Source organism: Neolamprologus brichardi, chromosome 7, assembly GCF_056152115.1.
Source record: "Neolamprologus brichardi isolate AB-2024 chromosome 7, ASM5615211v1, whole genome shotgun sequence".
In the NCBI taxonomy this organism is placed as follows: domain Eukaryota; kingdom Metazoa; phylum Chordata; class Actinopteri; order Cichliformes; family Cichlidae; genus Neolamprologus; species Neolamprologus brichardi.
The window spans coordinates 2,119,801-2,139,879 of NC_142110.1; the positions used below are offsets into that span (position 1 = coordinate 2,119,801).

Sequence of the window (20,079 nt, forward strand, 5' to 3'; positions counted from 1 at the left end):
TTACTTATTTTCAAAAGTAATTAATTACTTAGTTACTTTTTAAAAACACGATTTACAACCTGAATAGGTGATAAAGTGATAGATCTTTCAGCCCAATGCTACTTTTTCTACATAATCATCATACAAAATGTAATCAAATGGAAAAGTCTCTTTTTAAAACTTGTTTTATTAGTTTTAATCTTTTAACTTTATGCATCAAGCAAAAATTTAATTATATGCAACATTCTCTGAATTTGTTTAACATTTAAACCTATTTTCTGCACATTCCAGCACATAAAATAAAATATTTTGTGTGTTTACACTCACTCTTTCAAATAGATGCAAGTAAAACACAGCAGAAAATAAATAAAGTCAAAGACTAGCGGTCCTGTTGCTCTATTTTCACCTGTAAAGCAGGAGTGGGGTAGGCGGAGGGTTACCCTGGTGCAGGTGTGCAGCGGTCAGTGGAAGAATCCGCGAGTTTCTCTGTGAGTTTCCCATTACGTCGTAGCTACTCGGTGCTTGTTTGGAAGTTTAGGGGTTTTTTCGCTGTAAAAAGAAGTTTTCTTCCCACGCACAACGGACACTAATGTTTTTGTCACTTTTTATGGAATCAAACTCAAAGTAAGGTCAGTACTTCCACGCTTTAAACGCTGCACGCTCATACTCTCTCTGCACTCGATATATGATCCATTGTTGATCTGCACACAGCTGTTGTCACGAACGTCGCACTCGCTTACGTCACTGTCATGAGACATTCTCGCAAAAAATCACGGTTTTAGTAACGCAGTAACGCAGCGTTCCTACGGGAAAGTAACGGTAATCTAATTACCGTTTTTGCAATAGTAATCCCTTACTTTACTCGTTACTTGAAAAAAGTAATCGGATTACAGTAACACGTTACAAGTTACTGCCCATCTCTGCTAGAAACATAACTCATGTTCCTCGTGTTAAACTGCTGATCTCAGGCTAATGCTATATGCAGACAGTTAGCAGTTAGCACTTGGCAGACATCAATAGAATTATTTTAAAAGGTAATAAATATTGGTTGTGTAAATTGTTCTTGAACGCTATAGTTGAGATCTGAGGTGCTTTTCACAATAAAAACCTATAATCCCAAAGTCTGAGAGAAAACAGCTGCACCTCCTCAGAGTCTGCGGTGGGAGACGTTTTCAGCTCGTCAGTCCCCGTCAGCTGAGTAAAATAGTAAAATGTGAAGAATACATATCAGATATAAGCAATAGCTTAAATAAGGCTTTGTTTACCTGCTGCATGAAGCCAGAAGGCAGCAGATTGTCAACATGAAGCAGGTGCATGCATCCTTAGTGGGAGAGGTTCAGCGAGCAGGTTGGAGCTGCACATGTTGGCTTTTTCCCCTTGTTGCTTAGCTGTGATGTCTGCCTGTGCTTTGTTTTAAGCTGGCAATGTGCTCGCTGCCCTGAGAAAACTAAGTATATACATGTAGGTTAAATGGCCTCACAGGACCATGTGTTAATGCCCCGTTTTGTCTCAAACACAGCTGGAGACTTGCCCCTATATTAAACCTGTACTTTAGTGTTGCCTGTGGTTGCATCAGAAGCCAAACGGGGGAGTTGCAGGGGAGCGGCCTCGGTCTCCACATTTCACAAAACAGGTTATTGTGTTTTGTAGAGTGGCCAGCTTTTATGGAACAGTCGCTATTTTACAGCCGGCTTTTGGAGATGAAATTCTTCGATATGGATCTGTACTATCAACACGGGCTCTTATCTCTGCCACTGGAGATCTTTCAGCCTCAGTCTTTTATAAAGGTCGTTTCCATTTTCTGCTGAAGAAAAATGCAAAATGTTAATATAAATAGAAAAAAGCAAAAAGGTAAAAAACAAACATGTGTACATAAACGCTGATAAAGCCTCCATATATTTTTCTCCTTTTCATAAGTGAAAGGAGACAGCCAGGGAGGATAAAAGGAAGGAAAAAACATGTTAACCCTGCCTTACACTATCCTTTAACGCTTTAAAACCAATCGGAGCGGGCACGCTCTGTTTTGCATAACTATTTTTAAATCCCGGTAGCTCTGCAACCACGTGAGCTAGCGCAAAAAATTTTTTTTGCATATGAAACCGGAGGAGTTGTACTTACATCTTATGCCATCAGCTTGTCCTCGGTCACAGTTTCCTTCCACATATAACTTTGCAAAAACTGCATAAAAAGCACTTGCAGCAACAAAAACATAATATTCCAGAAACACGCTTTGCTGATCTGATCAGCTGTTTGTAACACTCCCTACATCCATCAGCGCGAACTTTTGCATGTCCGCCATGACCTGCCCGAAACCGGAAGTGACGTCATTTGCGGAAATGTAGTTTTTTACCATCAGGGCCTCATGAGCCTATACTGGTGTTTTTAAAGGTTATGTTTGACTTTCTGACTTTCTGTGTGGTTTCTGGGATGCTTAGGACTCATATTGCACTGCTGGAAATAGTTTATTTTGATGCATATGCTGCTTTTTTGCAAATTTGCATTATAATATTTATTTTCGTTTTTCCTGCAGTATATAAAAATTGGTGTATTTCAAAAATAAAACTATGAAGACACTTAAAATAAATTTCCTGTGGTGGGAAACTATTTTGTGCAACTTTTTTGTATTTACAGTTTTGAGGGATAAGCCTCTTAAATTTCTCTAACTAGAAATATATGTTAAAAAACAAAAACGATTTTCAATTTCTTTGTAGTTTATTGCACTTTTTTGCAATTTATGTAATTACTATGCACTTAATGCAGACATATTATTAAACCTTAGGCTGTAATGGTTGTATTGATGTATAGCAACTTGAAATGCTCCCAAAAATGGCTCCACAGCATGTAAACATATAATATAAGCTCTGGCGGACTTGGTTCTATGGTAGGTCTTAAAGGGTTAAACAAGTTAGTGTTGTGACCACTGGTGATAAAATGGGAGGACACATATAGGAACAGTGGAGCAAGGTTCTAGTCTAGTATGTCTTTGTCACTGCTGAGGCAGACTCTGAGTGAAGAAGGTGGACCCAAGTGCAGACGCGCAAAATATCAAAACTCAATATTAACTGAAAAACTAGCCGTTTATTAAAGGCTGGACTTAGAAATGCAAAACATAGAGTAGAACTAAATCATAACCTAAACTGGGTGAGCTAAACACAACAAAAGCCTGGAACATGGACATGCACATAGACGTAGAAGAAGAGTAAAACTAAACACAATGAACATAGAAACACGAGACCTCTTCAAAATAAAACAGGAAACACGAGACGCAGACAACCTGAAATCACAGAAATACACGAGACTGACCAGAATACGTAAGTGAAACATAACCAGATTGAATTTGAGGCAACTAAATAATGAACCGAGAACTTAATATTATCTTCAAAATGCAACAAAAGAGGGGGGGCGCTAGCGAGCGCGATGGAGTGAACACGCTTACTTCAGAGCCTCTGCACATTCCAGCTTAATTTGCATCAAAAATAGGCACTTAAGTTACCAATCTGCTTTTAAAGACAATCTTAAACTTTTAAACAAAGTTCCTACGGATATAAATCCAAGAAAGTCGCTTTTATGGCGGCAAATCTGCGGAAATACAAATACGAGGCTTCGTCGACAGCTAAGACCAGTGCAGCCGCGGGCAAAAGTTGTGACAACACCGCTAGCCAAACATCGAAGTCGGCACCGATAGCTAAAATGGATGTGGCAGACCTCAAGACGGATATTCTTGCCTCCTTGCGACAAGATATCGCCGCCATCATCCAGCAGGAAGTCAGGTCTGCTCTGGCTGACAGCTTTGACTCGTTGAAAAGGGATATCCAAGACGTGAAGGCAGAAATCAATAGCAACACAACCGCTATTCGAGCCGAGCTGGACCAGGTGAGAGCTAACGTAAAATCTGTCGAAGCGGGTCTGTCGAATTGGTCTGACGAAATGGTGGCCGTACAAGACACGATGGAGTCCCTCACGAAAGAGGTGAAAGACCTTAAACACAAATGTGAAGACCTCGAGGGACGTATGAGAAGGGGAAACATCCGGATTATCGGTGTGACTGAAACTCAGGGTTCCAGCTCTCCGGCGGCGGTCTCTGCGCTCCTCAAAGAGGTGTTTCAGCTTGACAGAGAAGTCCGTGTGGAAAGATCTCATCGTAGCCTGACTCAACGGAGACCCGGGGATATTCCACGCCCTATCATTGCTAAATTAAACAGCGAAGGAGACGCGGCGGACATCCTCAGGAGAGCGCGCAGAGGAAAACTACACTTCAAAGGAAACCCAATCGCAATATTCCCCGACTACACGGCCAGCGTGGCGAAAGCCAGGGCGGCTTTCACTGACGTGAGGAAGATACTCCACGATAGACCGGGAGTCCGCTTTGGCATCCTCTACCCTGCCAGATTCCGTGTCTCTTACAACAACGTTGAAAAGGAGTTTGTGGATGCTGCCAAAGCCATGGATTATGTCAAGGAAAATATACTCTCTCCAGCAGATGGTGATCTATAACTGTCTTATCTTCTGTCCCAAGGTGGAAGGTAACTCAGAGTTTTCTATGTCATTAAGCTACATTACTGTGCCTGGTCGTTACTACGTTGTGCAGGGCCTGAGTTCCAATATTGTTTTAGCAGACAGTACTGAGATTTATTAGTGGTACTGAGACTGCTCGCCCAGCAATTTTCCCCGAACTTCAGTTCCTCGTTCCATATGAAGACATCCAAACTTGAGTTAGCTGCACTCGGGGTCCCTTTGACTTTCTGTCCTGCTGTTGTTACCCCTGTTCAGGTCCCTTGTTCTCCCGGGGATCTTTTGATGGGTAAAAAACTTGTACAATGTAGTTTATATATTAGTTTCTGGTTTGTTGGTTTGATGGTTCTTTTTGTATTGCCCTATGCTAAGCAAAACTTTGGGTCATTATGGGGTTTAAAATTATTTGTACCTCCCAGATATCTTTCAAACTTAACCCTAAACAGTCAAGATAGATTTGCTTAAAGTCATAAGCTATAATGTCAATGGCCTCCACAGCCCCATTAAAAGGAAAAAAATTCTAGGCCAGTTAAAAAGTTTCAATTGTCATATAGCTTTTTTGCAGGAGACACATTTATCTGATATTGAGCATGACAAGCTAAAAAGGTCGTGGGCACAACAAGTGTTTTATTCGTCTCACAAGTCTGGCAGGAGAACAGGTGTGGCTATCCTAGTACACAGACAGATAAACTTCACCCCACTCACTACATATAGAGACCCACATGGAAGGTACATTATGGTCAACGGCTCTATTGATGGAGTACTGGTTTCCCTCATCAATATCTATGCCCCTAATGAGGATGAGCCAAATTTCATACATACAATTTCTAATCTAGTACTTCAAAAGTGTTCTGGTGTTTTATTGCTAGGAGGGGATTTTAATTGTGTCTTGTCACCTTATTTGGATAAACAACCAAGTTCTAAAAGCCATGCATCGCAAATGAGCAAAGCTCTAAAACATTTAACAACTGAACTGGGACTAATTGATGTTTGGAGAAATAGGTTTCCTAGAGTCAGAGATTATACTTTTTACTCGCATAGACATGCATCCTATTCCAGGATAGATTTCTTTTTTACTTCTAAAACAGAAGAGCATAGAATTGACAATATTGAAATCTTACCAATTACACTGTCTGACCATGCACCGTTATCACTCTCATGGGACTTAGGATTGACACCAAAACTAAAACTTTGGCGATTAAATGCCTCACTCCTAAATGATAGCCAGTTTTGTGAGTTCATACATACTGAACTAAATACTTACTTGGAGTTGAACACAACTCCGGAGATATCGCCTTTAACTCTCTGGGATTGCGCCAAGGCATACATTAGAGGTCGCATAATATCATTTGCAAGTGCCAGGAAAAAAAGAAAAGAGGCTAGGCGGCGTGAATTGGAGGCCAAAATAAAATACCTAGAGCAACAACACAAAAAAGCACAGACAGCCAATTTGCTTTCCAATCTTAAAATGTTACGTAGTGAGCTTGATAGTTTAATAAACGAGAAAATTGAGGGCAATTTAAGATTCATTAAACAAAAGTACTATGAACAGGGCAGTAGGGCTAGTAGATTGCTGGCAATAAGACTCAGGAAACAGCAAACTTGTAATATGGTCCAAAAGTTGAAGTCAGATCAAACCCTAATTACTAAACCAAATCAAATTGCAAGTTGCTTTGCCAATTTTTTCGAGTCATTATATAAAAATTCAGATACATGTAAAGATGACAAAACCCTATCTGATTTCTTAGAAAAGATCAATTTAAAAACACTGCCAGAATCTGTAGCAAAGGAGTTAGATGAACCAATTCGAGAACAAGAAATTATACAGGTGATTTCAAACCTTAAAACTAAAAAAAGTCCTGGCCCTGATGGTTTTATTAATGAATTCTATAAAAAACTTAAGGACAAAGTCGCACCCTTATTACTGAAAGCTTACCACTGCGCTCTGGAGACTGGGACTATGGCGCCGTCCTGGAATGATGCTACAATTGTCGTAATCCATAAAGAGGGCAAGGACCCCACAAATTGTCAATCATACAGGCCAATCTCATTACTTAATACTGATTTGCGCATTCTCACCACGATTTTAGCCAAAAGAGTTAGTAAAATTATTACACAGGTTATAAATCCAGATCAAACGGGGTTCATTGCAGGAAGGCACTATGGGGACAATGTTCGTAGATTGTTGAACTTAATGTCCTTGTACAAGACCAAACAAGAAGAAACAATGATTCTGTCTCTTGATGCGCAAAAAGCGTTCGACAGGGTTTCCTGGCAGTACTTGGGCCATACACTTGAAAGATTCAAATTTGGGCCAAACTTAATTAAGTGGATACAGATTCTTTATTCCAACCCAATGGCGGCTGTACGGGTAAATGGAACAATATCAGCCAGATTTCCACTGGAACGTGGGTGTAGACAAGGATGCCCACTGTCGCCCCTGCTGTTCGATATAAGTATTGAGCCTCTGGCGCAGTTGATTAGAGATGAACATGGAATTCAGGGCCTTTCAATTAATGGAGAACAGCATAAATTGTCCATATATGCAGACGATGTACTTTTATACATTTCAAATCCTGCAGTCAGTGTACCTCATTTAAAAGAAATTATTGGTACATACGGTTACCTCTCTGGTTACAAAGTTAATATTGACAAAACATTGGCAATGGATTTAGGAGGAAACATTTCACAAACATTCAAGGAGCGATGTGGCTTTAAATGGCCAAACGAAGGTATCAAGTATTTAGGAATTCAGATTCCTCACTCATTATCAGACTTGTTTAAAGTAAATTATGAAGTTATAGTTGCAAAAATAAAAAAAGATTTAGAGAGATGGACAGTCCTGCCTCTGTCTTTCTTGGGTCGGATCGAGAGTATACGTATGAATGTATTGCCAAGACTTCTATACCTTTTCCAAATGCTGCCTATTAACATTCCCAACTCTACATTTGATAATTTAGATAAACTTTTTTCCAAATTTATATGGCAAGGCAAACGCCCAAGGATCAAGTTCCAAACATTAAAACTGTCAAAACTGCAGGGGGGATTGGCTGTTCCAAATCTGAAATATTATTTCTGGGCAGCTCAGATGAGACCCCTGACTGTATGGGTGCGGGATTTGTCTGAAACTCAGTGGCTAAACATTGAGAAGACAATGTGTGAAAGATCATTGGAATCCCTGCTTTTTTCTAACATTTCAATTAAAAATTTGCATATGGGGGAATGGACGAGGGTCACACTAAAGATTTGGCGTAGAATCAAACAATCATTTGGTCTTCCAAAAGAAATTTCAATTTTATCAAGCCTCTCCTCCCTGCAGGGTTTTTCTCCTATTGTGGAAGACTCTGGCTTCAAAGCATGGTCGAATAGCGGGCTTCATAAACTGTGTCATGTTGTGAGGAATGGGCACCTGAGCTCATTTGAACAGTTGAGAGGTCAGTTTCGGCTTCCCTCTTCTGACTTTTTTAGATTTCTGCAGCTAAGAAGCTTTTTGACAAAACATAAAGAATGGAGGCAAGTTTTGGAGCCCTCACCCATTGAGGAAATATTTCTAAAAATATTTCTAAGTAATTCCTCCCCAAAATTAATCAGTAATTTCTATAACGCATTTCTGAGTTTCAATACAAATGCAACTTTGGATATTAAGGCAAGGTGGGAAGCTGAGACTGGCACTCAAATCTCGGAGGACACCTGGGAAGAGGTGTTCGGTGAAGCCCATCTTGTGACTAATTCTGGGCTGTGGAGAGAATTTAAATGGAAAGTGGTCATGAGATATTTTAGAACCCCGGAGATAATGGCCAAAATGAAGCCTACAAATCCTGACACCTGCTGGCGAAATTGTGGTACTTATTTAGGAACCCACTCACATATATTCTGGTCATGCCCAAAACTCTGCTCATTTTGGAATGACATATTTAAAGTTCTCAATACAGTTTTCCAGCAACCATTAACAAAAGACCAACAGCTAGCCATTTTAGGAGTAATACCAAATGGTTTTGCGGGAAACAATAAAAAGTATCTTTTAAGAATCTTGCTTACAGCAGCACTAAAGTGTATCACTATTAAATGGCTGAATCTTGACCCACCTTCATATAATATGTGGATTGATAAAGTAAGAGAAATTTATCAGATGGAGGAAATAACATATGCTCTGCGGATTCAGAGAGAATTGTTTACTGAGCGTTGGCGACCCATACATGCTTTACTGTTTCAATAATTTAGCATAGGTCTGTTTCGTTTTGTTCATCAATGGCTAGATTTGTCACATGTTATTTACTATTACATAAAGTTTTTGTTTTGTTTTCTTCTTGTTTTTGTCTGTATGTTTGTTTGCTTGCTTGGGTTTTGTTTTGCTTTCCAGTTTTGTTTTGTGCTTCCTAATTGCAGTTCTTATTTTAATCTACATTTCTGTATTGCAGTTCCTGTAACTGTCCTACTTGTGAACATTGACAATGTTGTAAATTATAATAAAAATTGAGTTAAAAAAAAAAAAAAAATGCAACAAAAGAGATCAAAAAGCAAATGAAAGCGCTGGGCCACAGCCTCGGACAGTCCTGCTCGGTGCTGGTGGTGCAGCAATGGTAATGCATCTCTGCAGGTTTCCTGTGAGGAACTTTGCAGTTTTAAGGAGATGCAGATAAATGAAGAGGCTTTGTGTAAAACAACAACAATTATGCATTTTTAGCCTGCGTGCTTTAGAATAAAAAGCCTATCGTTGCTTTTTGTATATGATTACTTGACAGTTGTCTCTTTTCGTCCTCTACCACTTTATCCTTTTCTCCTGTGGAGAACGATTTCTGTTCTGTCCAGTTGTCCAGTCAAACACAACGACTTCCACTCTTGGTTTCACTCGTGGATTACAGTAGAAAATGTGAGCAATCCCATTTGTTGGAGCAAATACCCTCAATCTCTGTGGGCTTTCTGACTGTGCAGCATCTATCAGCCATCAATATCAGCCCGAGCCTCTCTGGCTCATCTGTCCATCCCTGCAACTCTTCAATAGCGGGCTATTTAACTGCAGGCGGCAGTCCTCTATTGCCTCTGCAATAAAATATCATTGGATGATGTTTTGGTTCACATGGCTCAAGTGTAGACAGTAAAATGCTGTAATGCTGTCCATTACATTGTCAGTGCTATCTTATCTCGACCCGGATTTATCCACAGTGTTCCCATTGCAGCAGGAGTGTTAGCGCCATAACTGTGAGACCGCGGTCGATCAGCCAGGAAAGGGTCCGGTTCAGTTATTTTCTTACTTTTCCTTTCATGTGCTGGATTCAAGCATCCCCAAAAACATCTAAGTAGGTTTAGAAAAAAGAACGCTTTGGGTCAAAATATATTCTTTCAAAACCCAGAATTTAAATGTGATGTGAGGATCTTAAGAAACAGCCCTGCACGCAATGAACTGTCCCAGTCATACCTTAATCCAGCGAGTCTTTTTATTTATTTATTTATTTAGGACAGTGCATGTTAATGAACATAAATGTAAAAAAAAATTACATGAATGTAAACATACCAGATTATAGCCAAGGGCTAATTTCCATCTGTTGTCCTTAAGCATAAAAAATAGACATAATAATTCATAAAAATCCATCATTCATTCATAATAAAAACTCCATCACCAAACTTACACATACACACCATTCTGTTCCCAAATAAAACATTAAAACTATACAACTCATACATGATCACACACTTGATTTGTCCATAACCAGTTTTTAACCTTTGCCTTAAACAAAATGAATGTAGAGCATTCTGTAATGGGTTGAGGAAGACTCCCTTAACAGAGAGGACGTTCTGCCCAAATGCTGTCCGTCTGTGGGGTATAAACAAGTCTCCTCGGATTGTAGCTCGAGTGGTCCTGTCTGAGCTTTCTTTATGCCTAATGAACTGCTTTAGTGGTGGTGGAGCAAGGGAGTGTAAGACTTTATATATTAAACACACTCTTTTAAGTTTCACTAAGTTATTGAAGTTCAGTAATTTATGTTTTTTTAAACAACAAGTCGGTTTTTTGTCAAGTAGTTTTAAACTTCTTTTATAAATGTTTTCAATAGTTTTAAGTGTTGTTGGACAAGCAAGTGACCAAGACGTCAAACAATAGTCCATATGAGAGATGATCATCAGTAAAAATACGTTTTTGCAACATTCATATTTAAATTATTACGTATATGATTAAAATTTCGATTATTAAATTTAAGTACCTGGGACACTTTAGTTATGTGACTCTTAAAGGATGATGTTGGGTCTACAATGACCCCAAGATATTTAAATTGTGGAGCTAATTCAAGCTCTACTCCATCCAGGAATATGTTTGACTGCTTCAAGTTTAACCCTTTAAGACCTACCATAGAACCAAGTCCGCCAGAGCTTATATTATATTTTTACATGCTGTGGAGCCATTTTTGGGAGCATTTCAAGTTGCTATACATCAATACAACCATTACAGCCTAGATTTTAATAATATGTCTGCATTAAGTGCATAGTAATTACATAAATTGCAAAAAAGTGCAATAAACTACAAAAAAATTGAAAATTGTTTTTGTTTTTTTAACATATATTTCTAGTTAGAGAAATTTAAGAGGCTTATCCCTCAAAACTGTAAATACAAAAAAGTTGCACAAAATAGTTTCCCACCACAGGAAATTTATTTTGAGTGTCTTCATAGTTTTATTTTTGAAATACACCAATTTTTATACACAGCAGGAAAAACTAAAATAAATATTATAATGCAAATTTGCAAAAAAGCAGCATATGCATCAAAATAAACTATTTCCAGCAGTGCAATATGAGTCCTAAGCATCCCAGAAACGACACAGAAAGTCAGAAAGTCAAACATAACTTTTAAAAACACCAGTGTAAGCTCATTGAGGCCCGGACGGTATGAAACTACATTTCCGCGAAAATGACGTCACTTCCGGTTTCGGGCAGGTCATGGCGGACATGCGATAGTTCGCGCTGACGTCTAATCCAATGTAGGAAGTGTTATGAACAGCTGATCGGATCGGCAAAGCGTGTTTCTGGAATATTATGTTTTTGTTGCTGCAAGCGCTTTTTATGCAGTTTTTGCAAAGTTATATGTGGAAGGAAACTGTGACCGAGGACAAGCTGATGGCATAAGATGTAAGTACAACTCCTCTGGTTTCATATGCAAAAAAAATTATTGCACTAGCTCACGTGGTTGCAGAGCTACCAGGATTTAAAAATAGTTACGCAAAACAGAGCGTGCCCGCTCTGACCGGTTTTAAAGGGTTAAGGGGCATTTTGAAAAATACATACAGACAGTTTTTGAGGTGTTCAACATTAGGCATGAGTCCTCCAGCCAGCTATGCATTAATGCTAAAGCAGCTGTAAGATCTATTGCCACCTGCTGGACACTATTTGCTTGCGTATATATAACTGCATCATCCGCATACATTTGAGCACATATATGGCATCGGAGTCGCTGCTCCGATGCCAAAGGAAACCTCGTCTGTACCTGTGACGAGCAGGCGTCTTTGACAGCAATGAGGACGGGATCACCGAGCTGACCCTACTGTCTGATGGCTCAGCATGATTACATTTATGAGACGACGCCATGTTTGGTTTAACCCAGCAGTGGAAGCTCAGGTGTGGAGCGCGACGTGGAAACGTGCCGTTGCTCTTAATTTACCTTAAGTTCAACATGCTAAACATTCTGCTGTGATTTTTCTCAAAGCATTTAAAGAGAAATGTTATCTGCTTTGTTTCGTGGCTACTTAACAAGAACAAAACTGCTGGTTTTGTGTGTCAGAAGCACGAGGACCATTAAAAAAATGGCCTCGGAGTTCATAAAGAAAATATTTGTAATGTTGAAGAGATTGAATTTCCTTCTTCAACACATGAAAACTATTACTTGTGTTACAGTCATCAATTCATTGTGTTGTTGATGAGCCTCAATTTTAGACCTTTATTGATCAGATTTAAAATTGATATCAAATCCAACTTTTGTGGGAGCGCTGCTCTAAATATTTATTTTAAGTTGATTCAACCGTGTCCCGCAGGCTTGAAATGACTCATTTTTATTAAATTACTCTTTTGTGTGTATGAAGCACCACGCTGTAGTGGAGAGAAAAACTTCAATTTAAAGGAATCGGAGCATCCATCAAAGCGACATAGTTTGTCTTTGGTGAGTTAAAGGTCAGAGTGAAACATTTCTGCCCTTCCTGATGCCCTGAAGACATTTTTGATCTTCTGTCAGTGTTTCGTCTGCCGGTTCGTATGTGCTCACAGACCCTCCCAAAACAAAACTGTGAACTCTGTCATAGTTTTTTATGTGTTTGTTGCTCTTTAAGATATTTAGCTTTCTTTCTGAAACAGTTATTGCTCAGTGAACGCTGTAAGTATTCTTACTATCCATTTATATATAACAAGTACCACCGGTACTTACCGTAGAGTGATTTTAATATGTGTTTAATACTTGGGTTTGTCTGTGGTGCAGGTTAAAGTATATAGTACTACTGGAAAACTGCTTTATGGCTGATGTATTTCTAATTAACATCCCTCAGTAACCCTGCATTCATCTTAAATCTCAGTACAAGACCTGAAATTACATGTAAGATAAATGACATTACATTACATTGATTATTACTCTGGGTACATAGGTGGTATGTGCTATTATGTGGTATATAATAAAAGACGGCAAAGCAGGAAGAAGAATGTGTAGAAAAGACTTATTAACCTTAATGTGCTTTGTGTACATTTTTGTCTTTAAATGTAAGAAAGAGAGAAGCCGTAGCTGAAATGTGGCACTTTTTCCACCACCTTTGCACCTAATTGTGAATTGGATGAAATAAATAGACTTTGTGTCTGGCTCTACCAAACATGTTTGTGACAAGAGTGTAAAAGGCATCCTCTTTCTAACAGCCAAGTATATCATCCCGTGTCACTAGGATGCTGTTCTCCAGCATCCTGCACTGTTGCAAGCTGCGTGTACGGTCATGATCGTAAACCTCAGTCAAGGACAAACAAATGACAGCAGAGCACCGGCAATCTGTAACTCTCATCCTGGAACGACTGCTGTAAGTAGTGGAAAGAATGAGGATGACAGATGGATCCAAGAGCACACAACACAGAGGAAAATACTTCACACAAAGGGCATCATCAGGTTTTGATTGTTTTGAGGTCACTGATTGTGTTGCTGCAGGGTGGAACTCAAGAACAGGAAGAGAAAACCGTTTTCAAACGGTTATTTAATTCATGAATTTGACCTTCTCTCGCTATGTTGTGGGTTTTTAACCCTTTAAAGCCGGTCGGAGCCGTTGTTCTGCACGCTCTGTTTTGCGTAACTACTTTTAAATCCCGGTAGCTCTGCAACCACGTAAGCTAGTGCAATAATTTTTTTTGCATATGAAACCGGAGGAGTTGTACTTACATCTTATGCCATCAGCTTGTCCTCGGTCACAGTTTCCTTCCACATATAGCTTTGCAAAAACTGCATAAAAAGCACTTGCAGCAACAAAAACATAATATTCCAGAAACACGCTTTGCCGATCCGATCAGCTGTTCGTAACACTTCCTACGTTGGAATAGACGTCAGCGCGAACTTTTGCATGTCCGCCATGACCTGCCCGAAACCGGAAGTGACGTCATTTTCGCGGAAATGTAGTTTTTTACCATCAAGGCCTCATGAGCCTATACTGGTGTTTTTAAAAGTTATCTTTGACTTCATGACTTTCTGTGTGGTTTCTGGGATGCTTAGGACTCATATTGCACTGCTGGAAATAGTTTATTTTGATGCATATGCTGCTTTTTTGCAAATTTGCATTATAATATTTATTTTCGTTTTTCCTGCAGTGTATAAAAATTGGTGTATTTCAAAAATAAAACTATGAAGACACTCAAAATAAATTTCCTGTGGTGGGAAACTATTTTGTGCAACTTTTTTGTATTTAAAGTTTTGAGGGATAAGCCTCTTAAATTTCTCTAACTAGAAATATATGTTAAAAAAACAAAAATGATTTTCAATTTTTTTGTAGTTTATTGCACTTTTTTGCAATTTATGTAATTACTATGCACTTAATGCAGACATATTATTAAAATTTGGGCTGTAATGGTTGTATTGATGTATAGCAACTTGAAATGCTCCCAAAAATGGCTCCACAGCATATAAACATATAATATAAGCTCTGGTGGACTTGGTTCTATGGTAGGTCTTAAAAGGTTAAGACTTCTGGTAATATGCTGATCATTTAGGAGTGAAAAATGTTGTCTTTAAAACCTCAGCACAGGAAGTAAAGTTCATGTTTTTAGTGGGAAACAGGAAATTGGGAATAGCATATCAGAACGGTTTCTTTTCACCAACTTCATAGAAGGGCACCAGGGGACAATGGTTCAACGAGTCATGGTTTCCCCTGCACTCAATGATTTGATCGGACACTAAGGAGCAGATTCGCTAAGCTAAACAAATAAGTCGTCAGAGCAAAAGTGAGTGAAATGTTTTATTTGCAAACAGCTAAGTTATCAGCAACTATGCAGCCAATTCATTTTATTCATGACTAGCAATCCAAGAGGAGCACTGACTGGATCACAAAGGATGAGGTAGTGTCAGGAAGCAAGTAATAATACAGTGCAACCAATTTTACATTTTCTCTCTGAAAACTGTGTGGCAGTTTAGTGAGAGGCAGCTGAAGGACGATCAACAGGTTTTCAAAATAAGGATGAAGTCTTCTGTGTGGGTTCCTGTGGGTCAAGGCTCAGATGAAGTGCAGGATTCATCCAGTGGAGGTCTGCTATTCCACCGTGTGAATCTGTGTCTAACAGCTGACCACAAAATATGACCAAACACAAAATCCCGAGCTGTCCGTGCATAAAAGTAAAATGACTGTGTCGCATGACGAAATGTGTGCATCGCTTGTGTTTTTTTCTGCAAGCCCCGCAAGGCTGCAGGTCCTTATTAAAGTCAGTATTGCATAATGTAATATCCAGAAACTAGTGTAATGCACTAAGATAGTTTAATAAATGCTAAATATCTGAATAACTGATGATCTGTTATGTCATGAGACACTCTCGCAAAAAAAAAATCACGTTTTTAGTAACGCAGTAACGCAGCGTGATTATGGGAAAGTAACAGTAATCTAATTACCTTTTTTGCAATAGTAATCCCTTACTGTACTAGTTACTTGAAAAACGTAATCAGATTAAGGTGACGCGTTACTGCCCATCTCTGGGGCTAACACATAGACAAAGACAACCATTCACACCTATGGGCAATTTGGATTAATCAATTAATCTATCACTTAATCTAACCCTCCCCATGTCTTTGGACTGTGGGAGGAAGCCAGAGTACCCGGGGGAACCCAGGGGAACTCTACATGGTGAATTAATAATACTGCAAAATCACTTTTCCTCACTACAAATATAATGATCAATATAAAGTTGGTGGAAATACTTTCATCCATAGTGCTACAGACAACACAAATGGCCAGTGAGCAGCAGAAGAGGTTACTGAGTACTGAAGCAACAGCAACACCAAACATGACAGCCCACTGGACAGAACCTAAGGTTCAAAGATGAGGTCGTTGTTTACAGAATTCCTCTGGTGCTTGTTTAATGTCGAGATATTTGACTGTCATGTTCACTGTGTCTCCTCACTAAATCCTAACAGTAGATTTAACAGTTAAAGTTTTAAAAATTGTTGTTAATTAGTGTAAAATTGTGCCCGTCCACAACAGCAGCCTTGCCTGCCTTAATGCCAGCACTAATGCTTCGAGCCGCGGTCAGAGGACATGTTGTGCATAAATGAGTCACACCAGAATCTGACTAAGCAGTATTGACACCCTGCAAATGAGAATGGACTGAAGGGAAAAGAGGAAATTTCAAGTTCTCGCAAATAGTAATGGCATTAAATCGGTCAATAAGTAGAGATTTCTTGGTTTCCCCCTCAGAGTTTATTTCTTTTTCTCCAATTTTCTTTCATTAACAAAAAATTGCGAAGGTAAACGTCAGACCTACTTAAAGGCTGAAGTCGTGATAAATTCAGCAAACCACCATCCAATAACAACCTTTTTATCCCTTTACCTCTGACCCAGTCTCCCTCTCTCCTGCTTGCTGCTCTGTTGTACAGTAGCTGCTCCACACTGATAGTCGTCTCTTTCCTGTGTGCGATCAGATGAATGCTCACTAATAGGTTTTCAGTTTTATTCACTGAGCCCCTGGTACAGAATTAAAGGGGATTTTCCGGCAGTAATTAATTGAAGTGTCCTTTTAAAGGGGAAGTATCTTTTGTCTTGATATAGTGACTGAAGTCATTAGCTGGAACCTCAGTGGTGCAGATTTGTGAATCACATATTCCCTCCAGATTCATTTGGCTATTTTCGAGACTGTATTGGAGCCAAAAGACTACACAGTCAATTATTGTTAACATTATAGTGCGTGTTGTAATTTATCTGTAGGCACATCTGCCCATTATACATAATAAAAAAGCAACTTTGTCAGCGATTTTCCCTGTTATTATATCATATGAATACATTGTAGTAGGGCTGCTCGATTATGGCAAAAATGATAATCACGATTATTTTCACTGAGATCTCGATTATTTGACGATATTTATTTAACAATAACAATGTGTTGAATAATGACTTTAAAGATTGTCAAAAATAATATAAAATAGTGTGCAAATACTGATAACAGTGCAAATGTTTGCAATATAAAAAATAAATGAAAAATGTAAACATCTATGTTTAGTGAACTTTGCAGTGTTGCTCTGTGGTGCAGCTACGACACTGTAGCAAAGTTTACACACTGTGTCTACTTGATCCACGTCTGACTCATGAACCCATAATGTTTCCACACTGAAGGTTTTTTTACCTCTTTTCAACCAACGGCAGTCACTCTCCTCTCTAAATAACTTCTGCTGAGCTTTCCGAGCTTCCCTCGGGTCCTCTTAATCAGCGGTCCCCAACCCCCGGGCCTCGGACCGGTACCGGTCCGTGAGTCGTTTGGTACCGGGCCGCGAGAGTTGAGGCTCAGGTGTGAAATGTATAGTTTTCAGGGTTTTTATCGGTTTTCAGCGTTATTTTGTTATCGTTTTTATCGTTTACTCGGTTTTCCTGGGTCTTTTCATGTGTGTTATGAATAAATCTTCTTTTTTTCGGTACCGGTACTAGTTTTATTTTGTTGTATTTATCCGCGACACCTTAAAGGCCGGTCCGTGAAAATATTGTCGGGCATAAACCGGTCTGTGGCGCAAAAAAGGTTGGAGACCGCTGCTCTTAATTGTTGTGACGCGTGTTCGAAACGCAGAGAGGTGCGCTCGATTTGCCACACGGAGCAGCGCGAGAGTAAAGCGTGAGGGAGGGGCTAATAATCGGCTCAGTCATTTTTAATGATCGTTGAAAGCCCAGATCGTAATCGAGATTAAAATTCGATTAATTGAGCAGCACTACATTGTAGCCAATCTGATATTTGATTAGAACTGAAAAAATAAAACAAATCCTGACCTCAAAAACAATTGATCCAGTTTGTGCTGGAAGCATTTCAGTCATGAACAAAACATGCAGGGAATTATAGTTTTTCTACTTGCTGACATTTTTGTTTTATCTTGGTTTCATTTCAGCCACTTGCAATATTTGTTGTTGTTGTTGTTGTTGTTTAGTTTGCGATTAAACAAAATTTGAGAGATTTAAACATAGTTTCACTTTTCCAGACAGAAAGTGTATTTGTGAACTGATTTCTCGCTGTAGATAATTCTTACACTCACTATCATAATAAACACAAACACTAAAAGAGTGAAGGTGTTTATTCTTACCAACTAATTCAAGTCTGATAAAGTCCGACTGTACAGGAAATTTAAACAAAGACACACAAAGCACACAGTTACTTACTGAATGACAACCTTCTCACACACTTCCTTCATAGTCTCAACCAGGCTGTACTCGCTCGGGTTAAATGGGTTGAAGGCCACGCTGTGAGTCATATAATTTTCCTACTCATGAAACCACTCAGGGGCTCCGACACCCAGAAGAATCTATCTGTTATGGTTCTACATCATTTACTCAGGTATTTTCTTCAATTTGTACGCTGCCTGATGATTGGTCCACTGATGATAGCACCAAGAATAAGAATAAGACGAATGTTGTGGCTTAGCATGTGTGAGGGTGAGAATGAAACACAGTACCATATCAAATTTTGCTAAGCTCCATGAAATAATACCCACTTTCTGCAGGTCTGCCATTGTCTAGCTCTTAATAGTTGGCATACTTCCTGCATAAAATCCTGTGTGAAAGGTTACGATCTCTCATGCTAATAGCTCTCCGGGGTCTTGCATTTTAATAAGTTGCCTTGAGCCTTCGGTTCATGTTCCTTAGTCTAGTTAAGATGGAGGCCTCACCTTATGATTCAACCCTGGCTAAGAAGCTCATCCTTAAAAGCAGGGAGCGGATAAGAAGCACTGGCTGCTGCTTCTTTTTCAAACACACACGATGAAACTGGTAATGGGAATGATTAGCTTTGCATTAGGCAGCGCCAGTAAGTGTTGAATAAACAACTGTACAAGATTTAATGATCAAATACAATCTTTTTCCACCAGGTGATCATGAATCATTCCCCCCATACTCTCTACAGAGACCTGTACAGTCTCCAGAGATGCCCCTTGTAGATCTCGCCTGTACAGGCATGCTGAGTAGCAGCCGACGCGATCAGCTGAACACACAGTTATTAATTAAGCCTAAGAAAAGGAGAGCGATATTCTGTCATTTGCTTGCATCCCCAGATTAATGACTCGTTTTTAAAACTGTATTCTTTGGCAGAACATTAAAAGCATGAAGCGTTTGGACAGGTCTGGTGGCGTCACAGCCGCGGGGTAATTACATTTTCTTTAATGATTATTGGGATCGTGTGGTGTTTCTGCTAAAATCCCCCATTAATCAATGGACGCAGGTTGTGAGTTTCCTGATTAGTGTTGCAAACGTGCGTTATACACAGCTGAGTCAACAGCTTTCATGCATTCATCATATATCACATTTCGTTAACCCTCAACCGTCCACGTTGTTCAGTGACCACATTTGTTTTTCTTGATGAGTGTTTAGTAGGGCTGCCACAAACGATTATTTTGATAGTCGACTAGTCACCGATTATTTTAGTCGACTAATCAGATCATCATCCATTGGACGTACAGCTTATTGCACCAGCAGCATCTGCTCTTATATAACTATCATTAGCTTACAGCTTTAAGTGTTTAAGGTATGTGCTAACTAAAAATAAAGACAAGATGATAGTTTATTAAATTTTAATGAAATTTGCAGATTGTTTCGGTGAAGTTTAATAAACTCCTTGCTATCTAAAATATAACAGGACACCGGAGTAAATTCTCGAGCATCTCACACTTCTGATAATCAGCTGTCTGCTTGATGTTTATTCAGCTGTGTAAAAACTATAACTTTAATCTCAGCCAAACCGATTTACTCAGGAACAAATAAAACACTAAAAAAGCCAAACAATAACATTTTTAAGTTATCTAAGTGACTTATATATCATGTTTAACCTGAGTAGCGAAAGACGGCGGTGGGTTTGAAAACGATTAGCGGGAGTCCGGTGTTCTCACGGCTCTAGTTAGCCTAGCCCCCGGCTAGCTATCGA

At 39.2% G+C, this 20,079-nt stretch overlaps 1 protein-coding gene across 1 annotated transcript in view; it reads left to right on the plus strand.

Moving 5' to 3' along the window:
* The window catches only part of cdh13 (cadherin 13, H-cadherin (heart)), a 463,504-nt gene that overhangs the window by 262,184 nt on the left and 181,241 nt on the right, over nucleotides 1-20,079 (plus strand). The window lies entirely within an intron of this gene.